The sequence below is a fragment of the Elephantulus edwardii genome, unplaced genomic scaffold, assembly GCF_000299155.1.
Source record: "Elephantulus edwardii isolate Elephantulus edwardi_28Jun2011 unplaced genomic scaffold, EleEdw1.0 scaffold00039, whole genome shotgun sequence".
Classification (NCBI taxonomy): Eukaryota; Metazoa; Chordata; class Mammalia; order Macroscelidea; family Macroscelididae; genus Elephantulus; species Elephantulus edwardii.
In genome coordinates, this window is record NW_006399789.1 from 13,536,015 (window position 1) to 13,546,608 (window position 10,594).

The window sequence follows — 10,594 nt, forward strand, 5'->3', positions numbered from 1 at the left end:
AAAGTATAGCTAACAAGAAGAATGAGAATTGTACAACACTTAAATGTGCTTATAAGAAACTTAAAACTAGAGCACAAGACGGTGGTGTGCTGAGAGCATAACATCTGCATTTCTAGGAGTTTCACATTATGGGTGGTTTCAGAGTACGGACTCGTAGAGGCCCAAGTTGGACAATGGGTCTGGCAGGAATTTGGCCTCCGAAAATGGCTCTTAGTAAATCAATGCATGCAAGAAATAGATAAAAGGACAAACCTCCTGACTTTGTATATCTGACAGCCAAATATCCAGATTTTAAGCAGTATGTTCAGATAAACCTGAATGGAAGAGTGAGTGGTGTTATGCAGTATTTATCCTTTTGTGACTGAGATAATTTCATTGAGCATAACGTCACTCAGACTCCCCTGTAATAAAAGCATCTTAATTTTAAGGATCCTGAATCAGTCAGAGCTCTGACCTGTACTCTCCTAAGGGAAGATTTTTCACTTCCTATTGATATTCCTTTGGAAAGACTAAGTCCCACAGTCCCACTGAGACTTAACTATATTCATTGGGTAGAAGATCGGATTGGTCAGCAGGACTCTGACAAAAGCTCTCTTCAGAGAGGAACTGATACAGCTACTGGGGCATCCTGCATCTATCCTTTGCTTGGAGCAACCTTAAATGGCTGGTATTTCCTCACAACAGATGTGGATGATATGTGCTTCAACTATGCAAAGAAAAATGTGGAACGGAATAATTTATCTGATCTCATAAAAGTGGTAAAAGTACCCCAGAAGACACTCCTGATGGATGCTCTTAAAGAAGAATCTGAGATAATCTATGATTTTTGCATGTGCAACCCTACCTTTTTTGCAAACCAGTTGGAAGCCAAGGGAGTAAACTCTCAGAACCCTCGAAGACCCCCACCTAGTTCTGTAAACACCGGTGGTATCACAGGGATGATGGCAGAAGGAGGTGAATTGGAGTTTGTTAAAAGGATCATCCATGACAGTTTACAACTTTAAAAAAAGGTTACGGTGGTATAGCTGTGTGCTCGGGAAGAAGTGCAGTCTGGCTCCTCTGAAGGAAGAACTTCGATTACATGGGATTCCTAAAGCCACCTACACTGAGTTCTGTCAAGGTCGGAAAATGAGATGGGCTTTAGCATGGAGTTTTTATGATTATGTACCATCACCACCAAGTAAACGAAGAAAATTGGAGAAACCAAGAAAACCCATTACATTTGTAGTATTGGAGTCTGTGATGAAGGAATTATCCCTCAAAGCCTCATCTTTGGGTTCTGAGACAGTGCAAGGCATAGTGGTTGTGACAATATGGATTGAAAAAATTCTCACTGATCTGAAGATGCAGCACAAGTGAGTTCCCTGTGGAAAGGAGGTAGTTAGCCTTCTCCTAACAGCCATAGAAAACTCCTGGATTCATTTAAGAAGGAAGAAACGTGAACAAGTAAGACAATTGAAAGAAGTTTCCCGAGCTCCTGAGGGCATCATCCAAGCCTTGGAAGATAAAAAGCCCACCCCTAAAGAATCTGGCAGTAGCCAAGATTTGGCCCCAGGTCCTCAGGAAAGCACCCCATGCAGGCTTGCTGTACTTTTTGCATCTTCTTTTGATGCATCTTGGGTCATTCAATATTCTGCTCATATCATCTTTAAATATTGCAAGATGAGGTTTGAATTTGTTCTTCATGGGTAGGAAGACTCAATATAGTGAAAATGACAATTTTACCAAAAGCAATCTACATGTTTATAACAATTCTAATACAGATACCAAATTAATTTTTCAAAGATATATAAAAGGCTATTAGTAAGTTTGTTTTGAAAAAAAAAAAAAGACCCTGAATAAGCAAAACATTTCTGAAAAAAAAAATGAAGTAAGAAGCACAGCGCTCTGATCTCAAAATCTAGTATACAGCTGTAATAACTAAAACAGCATTGTAAGGAACAGAATCAAGAAACCAGAAATTAACCCATCTACTTACAATCAACTGGCTTTTGACAAAGAAACAAAAATCTATCAAAGGAGAAACCAACTTTATTTTAGGAAGGGATTGGGGTAGTTGGCAGTGGAATTTCTGCAGGGTGAACATACATGTCATAACATGAACCAAGCAAGTGAAGGAGACTTAGTTGTAGGTGATACCTAGAGCAAGTGAACTTGAAAGGTGTGTGGTCAGATGTCTAAAAATTGGAGGGGCTCAGGTTTCAGTATATGTCCAAATTATGAACTTTCAGAAGTTCTGACACTAGAAGGTTTTGTGCTGTTGATTTTTGTCACAAACATTCACCTAAACTATGATATTGTTGCAGGAGAAGGATGGGTAGTCTCCTCCTGCATGATTAACTCCCTCTGCCAGAGGGTCAGCTATGAGTCAGTTCTGACTCAATGCTACACAACGACAATGATCATAAGACTACTCATAGTGTTCATACCTGAGTACAGTGGCTGAATATTTATGTTTTACTGCAGATATAGTAATGCTGTATTACAGGTACTATGTACTATTTCAGTGGTATGTTAAAAATCTGCTCTAGAAGAACCTTTATTTTATTTTGTTATTTTGTTTGTGTGTGTACCGTCAAATAAGATCTGACTGGTACAGGAGAAGACTGTTCCTCCTTCTTCAGCTGAACACCTGGTGGATTTGAACCGTGCATCTCTGGCATTGCAGTACACCTTATTGCCATTAGGCCACCAGAGCTTGCCAGAAGAACCTTTCTAAGATAAAAATAATAATAATAAAATCCTGAGTCCCAGAAGTCCCAAAGATTTCAGATAAAAGAGCGTAGACCTGTGATTAAAAATCTAGGTTTTAACCATGGGAATCAAGTCTGAGGTAAGGTAGGAAGGAGAGAACTTCTAGGGAACTTCAAGGTTGCTTGGCATATGATCAAGAACATAGAATCTAGACTCAGGGCCTTAGTTCAAGCTAGGTTTGAGCCTATTTCTCTCCCTAATTTCCTAATCTTCCTAGGTTTCAGTTTTCATAGTTGTGAAATTGGTCTAATAGTTAATCCTCGGAGTTACTGGAATTATGTTACTACTTTATTATTATTATTATTATTACTACTACTCTTTTTGCAGTGCAAGTTTTCCCAGCAAGTTAGGTTTCCATTTGATAGTGTTTGGTAATATTGCTCAATTGCATTAGTTATATTTTTCACCATGTACAATATTCTTTTTAGCTGTCTTCCAGTTGTTCCATTTCCAGTATTTTAGTCTCTGACACCTTACTTTTATAATTTTGCTTTGGAATGTGTATTGATCTTTTGGCTTCAAGAAGTTACTGTTTTAGTGGAGCACCATATTCACAAATAAAAAGCTGTGGTTAGATGCCACAAAGAGACTCCTTAACTGTATGTGACCAATTCCATCCTTGTCAAAGGGAGTGAATGATAAGAATAATTTCAACATTAACGAACTACTAATTCATTACCATTGAGTTGGAACCCACTCATACTTTACCCTCCAGTACATTTTCAAAGATTGTACATTACATGGGAAGAGATTGTCCATCTTTCTTCTGAGAAACAGCTGGTGGATTTGAACTTCCTGCCTTTGGGTTGGTATCACAACTCCTTACTAAGTCACCAGAGCTCCCTCCATGCAGCACAGGAGTAACTATTTCTAACTACATTAGAAATAATAATAATCCGCTTAGCTCAGAAGTGTTTATTTTTTTTAAATGCATATATTGAGGGTAGAACTAGTGAGAATGGAAAGAATCCCAAGTCTAGTACAGATACCCTGTTGAAGAGAACAGTAATGACATAGTCTGATGCCATGAGAGTTAGTGGTAGATCTTTCAGGGAGAGGGAAGGAATAAGGATGAGCACCAAGGCTGGACATCCACCCTCCCACTCTGCCTGCTGGAATACAGAATCCTCACCTAACGGATAGGGCTAGAGAAAATACAGGGACTCTACACAGAAATAAACATATTTCTAGTGTTGTTTCTCAGTATTTGTGCATTTTAGTTCTTACCATTTAAATTTAACTCAGACACTCTCAAATGCCATCTAGAGATTAATACTGCTATGCTACATGGCAAACTTTTGATTGATCAGAGGGAAAATCAGAAAATTTTAAAAAGAAAAGCTGAATAAGTTTATTCATAATGTAACATTTATTCCATTTAAATGGTTGCCCTTTATATTTAGATACTTGGTTTGCTCTATACTTGTGATATTAATGACTTTTCTCTTTTTCCTTTATTAAATAATAGCAAAGTAAGTATGATTATCTTAACAGCTACTTTCTATGATACCTTCATTTGGAAAAATATAAATTTGACAATTATCTCTTGGTGCTCTGGTGGCCTAGTAGCAAGATTCTGCACTGCAATCCAAATTCTGCATGAAGTTCAAATTCACCAGCTCCTCCATGGGAAAAGGATGGCCAATTTTCTTCCACGCAATTAACTGCCTCTGAAAACCCAATGGAGCTTTGGGTTGGTTGCAACTCAATGATACGATAACAACAACCACAATTCTAATTTCTTAACAAAACTTATTATTTTTTTTAATTCAAGTTACCAGGAACCACTCTCCTAGCCCACTAACATTTTGTTAGTAACAGTGGTATTTTTAGTAACCCTTTTAATGCTCTTCAATACAACTGAAAGGCAGCATCTAGTTCAGGGCAAGCATAAGAGATGGTGGAGTGATAACGAATCAACAATTGTAAGAGAACTAAATATCCACAAAATAAACTGCATAGAAAAAGCAAAATAAAATTTCTGTGAAAAGATAGACATGGCTTGTCTTGTCTCTTCCACTTTTTGTTTTCAAGCTATGCCATCTACACTTAACTCGATCTGAAATCTATAAACTTAAATTTTTTGTGTTTAGGGTTAAGTCAATAAAGATCTATTAGCATATCAATGCAGGCTTTTGTGAAGGCCTCTAGAATTCTTGCACGTGTATTATTTTTTTCCTATCAAACGCTCATAAATTCATTTTCATTATATAAAGATTTAGATTAGGTAAGAAGCACTATTTCTCAAGGGTTTACAATCCTAACACCAGAAAGGATTTAGAAGTAAACTATTGTCTGTCTTGCATCAGCTCAGTATTTTAACCCAGGAAAACATTATTTGCAGGTTGTAAACTTCTCAAAGACATTATTACTGAAGTAATGGCCCACTCAGTAAACCATTTCCCCTATGACTGAAGGTGTGAAACATTCCTCATTATGACCAAGTGGGGAGAAGGATGTGTTAATAATGCCCTAGGATCTGTCAAGTGCCCAAATGCAGAAGTTTGTTAATGAGAGGAAGAGAAAAATATTTTGCACTCTCTGGATGGCTAGAGGTAACCAAACAGAATGCAAGTTTAAAGTGTTAAATTGCAAATGAGGAGCAGTGGGCATTGACTACTCTCATTCAATACATTTAATTGATGGTCTGAGCAAACAAAGATGTAACTTAGTTCTCAACTTGACTCCTTACACAATTTATTTGTGTTTAATGAGAGATTCTTACAAACATCAAATATATAATTTTTACATTTCTTTACCTGCTTATATTCTGAAGCGATTGAGCAAAGATACAAATTTATTTTTCCCCTTCAATTACTATCTCCAAACTATACATATTGCCATATCAGGGAGACCTCATGGTTCAGCAGCTTTAATGCTAAACAGTTCATTTTTATCTACTTGAAGTTAGAACTTTATATATTATTCAGTGTCTCTGACGGCCCTACCCTTTGTGTTAGCCAGATGTATGCATAAAAAGCTTCATTTTGGGAAAAGGGCATAACTTCCTTTTCATTCTCTTCTCATCTTCACTTTCCGCTTCTATTAAAAAAAATTCCCATGTTAAAAATAAGTAATTTCATGATAAGTACTATAAAGCCAGATACTCATATTAAATTTATATTAATGTCATTTGTTTGGAAGCAGAAGTTGCATCCAAATCATCCACTTCCTAAGCAACATGCCTCTGGAAACTCTACGAACTTTGAGAAACGACGATAGTTATCCAAAGGCTTCGGGACTTTTGTTCATAGGGTGACTCTGAGTTGTGCTCAACTAACCAGCAATAAACAGCACCAATGGCATAGAAGAAGGAGGAAGAAGAGACTAGAAGTGAAGGAACAGAATCATTTTTCACCAAATTTGATCTCGTTAAAGTGTTTGGTTGGTAGCAAACAATGCTTGCCCTCTAGCAAGTCTCCAAAAGCTGTCTGTAGCATATAGTACTTATTGATTGGATTCCTCTGGCATCTTGTCAGAAGGCATCCCCATTTCTTGAAGCCTATAATGTATTTTGTTTGGTTTAACATCCTCCAGCATTGTGAAAATTGTTGATGCACAAATTATTTGTTGTGCACTAAGTTTAGACTGTCCAATAAATAATGATATACTGTCTAGCTCGGGCTTTGCAAAAACCTTTGAGGGAAGCATAAATTTGACTATAAAGTCATAGTTCTTTACTCTTTTTGTGAATAATTTGAAGAATATTCTTCACTATCCTCCCAAATGTTGTGAACAAGTTTATTAATTCCTAGTGAAGTAATTCATTAATGAATAATGGAGCTCCCAGTTGTAAAATAGGTTTGGAAGCAGAAGTGGCATCCACTTCCTAAACCACATACCTCTGGAAACTCTATGAACTTGGAGAAATGACGATAGTTACGGAAAGGCATTAGGTCTTTTGTTCCTAGAGTCACTATGAGTCATGCTTGACTCGATGGCAATCAACAACAACAATGAAGCAATCAATTTATTAAAGAACAATTTAATAAAATTTTATATTTTTAAATTTCTCATGAATTACAGATACTATTTATTATTGTGGATGAAGAGTTCTGCAGACTGTGACTACTCATTTCTAGGTCAATATTATGGGTTGATAGACAAAACTCTTGTAACACAGTACAGTGGGATAGTAGAGACACTAAGGAGTCTTGAAGGATGTTTTTCTAAGAAATCTCAATAGTTTTCTGAACAAAGGGGCAAACTCTTAAGATGTTCTCTTTGGCTTTACATTGATCTTTCGGCTGCTGGATTATTATGTATCTTAAAAGAAACTTAAGAAATTATTTTCTTACAGGAGAAAGAAGCAGAGAGCAGGGAACAGGAGTTTACAGTTTGGGATTTTGGACAACGAATTTTTTTTTTAATTTTTTAAAAATTTTTATTGGTTTGCATACAATCTTTCATATACATTGTGCTTTGTATGTATACTTAGTGTTTTATGCATTTCTAGTTTATATAATTAATTACTATTGCACAATGGTAATTAGCTCTATGAATTACTCTAAGCCCCCATGGAATCTTTACCATTACCTCAATCCCCTTTACCCATTAGCCTCTTCTGTCCCTTTGATTCTGTCCCTTCCCTTTTTTCTGTTCTTCCTCTCTCCTTTCCCTTTTGAACATTTATACATATCTTATCAAATTATCCTCCTATTGTACAAACTAATATTATGCAGCACTAAGGAGCAATGATTTCATAAAATACTATATAACTTGGGAGAATCTAGAAAGCATGATATTGCATGAAATATCTCATCACATAAGAACAAATATTGCATAAGGTGATATTATTCAAATATTCCATATTGTGAATTTATAATATTTCATACAGTCAAATAATAGAATATCTTTGCTTAGTCAATAAAGCACAAAATATTTTTAATCACTCTAAGTTGTATTGGGAAAGTCTGGTGTCAGAGACCTCTCCAAAGTATAGAAGAGCAGCGATGTCAGTATGGAGACTAAGGTGTGCATGATACAGGCCATGGCCTTTGCAATTGTGATGCCTCAGAAAACCGGACAATGGCTAAGGATGATAGAAAGAGAATTGTTGCCTTTGAGATTTGGTGCTCGAGAAGAATATTGAATATACCATGGACTGCTAGGAGAACAAACAGGTTTGTTCGGGAGAGGGTGAAACCAGGCTGCTCCTTGGAGGCAACAAAACTGAAGCTTTGTCTGACATATTTTGGACATGTTGCAAGGCGGGACCAGCCCTTGCAGAGGAACACCATATTTGGAAGGGTGGAGAGACAGCACAAGAGAGGAAGACTCTCCACGAGATGGAATGTTTCAGGGACTGGGGTAATGGAAGTAGGAGTGTCAGAGAACAAAACATTGCCATAGGATAGATCAGGGTTTAGGGCTATTGTACGTAGAGTCACTATGAGTTGAAGGCGATTTGATGGCACATAACAAAAACAACAACAAAAATTTCAATATAAAAACATTTTGAAAATTGGAATGGTTAAACTGATTGACATAGTAGCTGCACCAATGGGATAAAGTATGTCAGAAACTATAAAGATGGCACAGGATAGGATAAGGTTCAGATCTATTATTTTATTTTTTTTTTTAGAAAATGTATACTTTATGACGTTTAACCAGTTTGAACATGCTCCTTTTTTTTAATTTCCATTCACTCATTGTTACATATTTTCCTCCCTGTTCCGATGCCCCCCGATTAGCTTTTCCTCTTGGGGAAAAAATATTCTTTCACTGTTATCAGTTCCCCCACCTCAGACCACCTTACTATGCAACTATTATTCTGGACTCGTGTCATGACAATAATACCTAATCATATCTTCCTATTATACAGTTCTCTCCCTCATCTGTTTCAAAGCCATATACATTATTATTATTACTCTTTTCTTAATTTCCCCCCAACTATCATATCAGTCCTGTCACATAACAGTGGAATTATACAGTATTTGCATTTTTGTGACTGAGATATTCACTTAGCATAATGTCCTCTATGGTCACCCATTTTGTATAATATTTCATGAGTTCTTTGTTTTTCAGTGCTGCGTGATATTCCACTGTGTGAATAAACCACAGATTCTCTATCCATTCATTTGTTGATGGGCACCTGGGCTGTTTCCAACTCTTTCCTCTTGTAAACAAAACAGCAATAAACATGGGTATGCATATAACTGCTTGGGTGGTAGTTCTGGTTTCTTTAGGATATACTGCCAGGAGTGGAATTGCTGGGTCAAATGGTATTTCTATTTCTAACTTTTTGAGTAAGCACCATACTGCCTTCCATAGTGGTTGCACCATTTTACACTTCCACCAACAGTTAATAAGGGTTCCAGTTTCTCTATAACCATGCCAGCATTTGTTGTTTGCTGTTCTGTTAACTTTTGCTATTCTTACTGGGATGAGGTGATATCTCATAGTTTTCATTTGCATCTCTCTTAGAGCTAGGGATTTGGAACATTTCTTTATGTGTGTGCTCACCATCTATCTTCTTTGATGAAGTGTCTGTTCATATACTGTGCCCATTTTTCAATCAGCTTGTTTAACTTTATTTTGTTGTGGTGCTCGAGTGTTCTATAAATTCTGGATATAAGTTACTTATCTGACATATCATTATTGTTGCTGTTGTTATGTGTCACCAAGTCACTTGCGACTCATAGTGACCCTATGTACAACAGCCCTAAACTCCGCTCTGTCCTGTGCCAATTGTACTGTGTCCAATACATCCATCCTAATTACCCCAGTCATTGAATCAATCCACGTTATAGAGGGCCTTCCCCTCCTGCACTATCCCTCCACCCTCCCAAGCATGATGCCCTTTTCCAAGGACTGGTCCCTCCTTAAAACATGTCCAAAGTATGTCAGATGAAACACTTCAGACTCCTTGCCTCCAAGGAGCTGGTTTAACCCTCTCCAGGATGAATCTGTTTGTTTTCTTAGCAGTCCATGGTATATTCAATACTCTTCTCCAGCACCACAGCTCAAAGGCATCAATTCTCCTTCTATCCTCCTTGGTCATTGTCCAACTCTCTGATGCATAACAAGTGATTGCAAAGACCATGGCCTGTATCAGACATATCTTAGTCTCCAGAGAGACACCATTGCTCTTGAGAACTTTGGAGAGGTCCCTAACAGCAGACTTTCCCATTGCAATGCATCTTTTAATTTCCTGGCTGCTGCTGCCAAGAGCGTTGACTGTGGAGCCAAGCAGACTAAAGCTGTGAACAATCTCAATTTCTTCATCATCCATCCTGATGCTGCCAATTGGTCCAGTGGTGAGACTCTTTGTCTTCTTGACATTGAACCTCAATCCATATTGAAGGCTTCAGTCCTTGACTTTCTGCAGCAAGTGCTTCAGGTCCTCCTCAATTTCAGCAAGCAGGGTTGTGTCATCTGCATAATGCATATTGTTGATGATTCTTCCACAAATCCTGACACCACACTTCTCCTCATAGAGCCCAGCCTCCCGGATAATCTGTTCTGCATACAGGTTGAAAAAGTATGGAGATAGGACACATCCCTGGCGTACGCCCTTCCCAATTTTGAACCATGCAGTGTTTCCTTTCTTTGTTCTGATGATTACCTCTTGGTCCACGTATAGGTTTTCCATTAGCACGATCCACTGTTCTGGGATTCCCATTCTTCTCAGAGTCAGCCACAGTTTGTTATGGTCCACACAGTCAAATACCTTTGCATAGTCAATGAAACACAGATATACATTCCTCTAGTATTCCCTGCTTTCAGTCAAGATCCATCTAACATTAGCTACAATATTACTAGTACCATGACCCCTTATAAACCTAGCCTGGACTTCTGGAAGTTTTCTACTGTTGTGGTGTTCCAGTTGTTTTTGGAT

The 10,594-nt window shown here is 37.5% G+C and overlaps 1 pseudogene; it reads left to right on the plus strand.

Moving 5' to 3' along the window:
• The first annotated feature begins 203 nt into the window (after positions 1-203).
• Positions 204-10,594, plus strand: part of LOC102871993 — a 15,761-nt pseudogene continuing 5,370 nt past the window's right edge.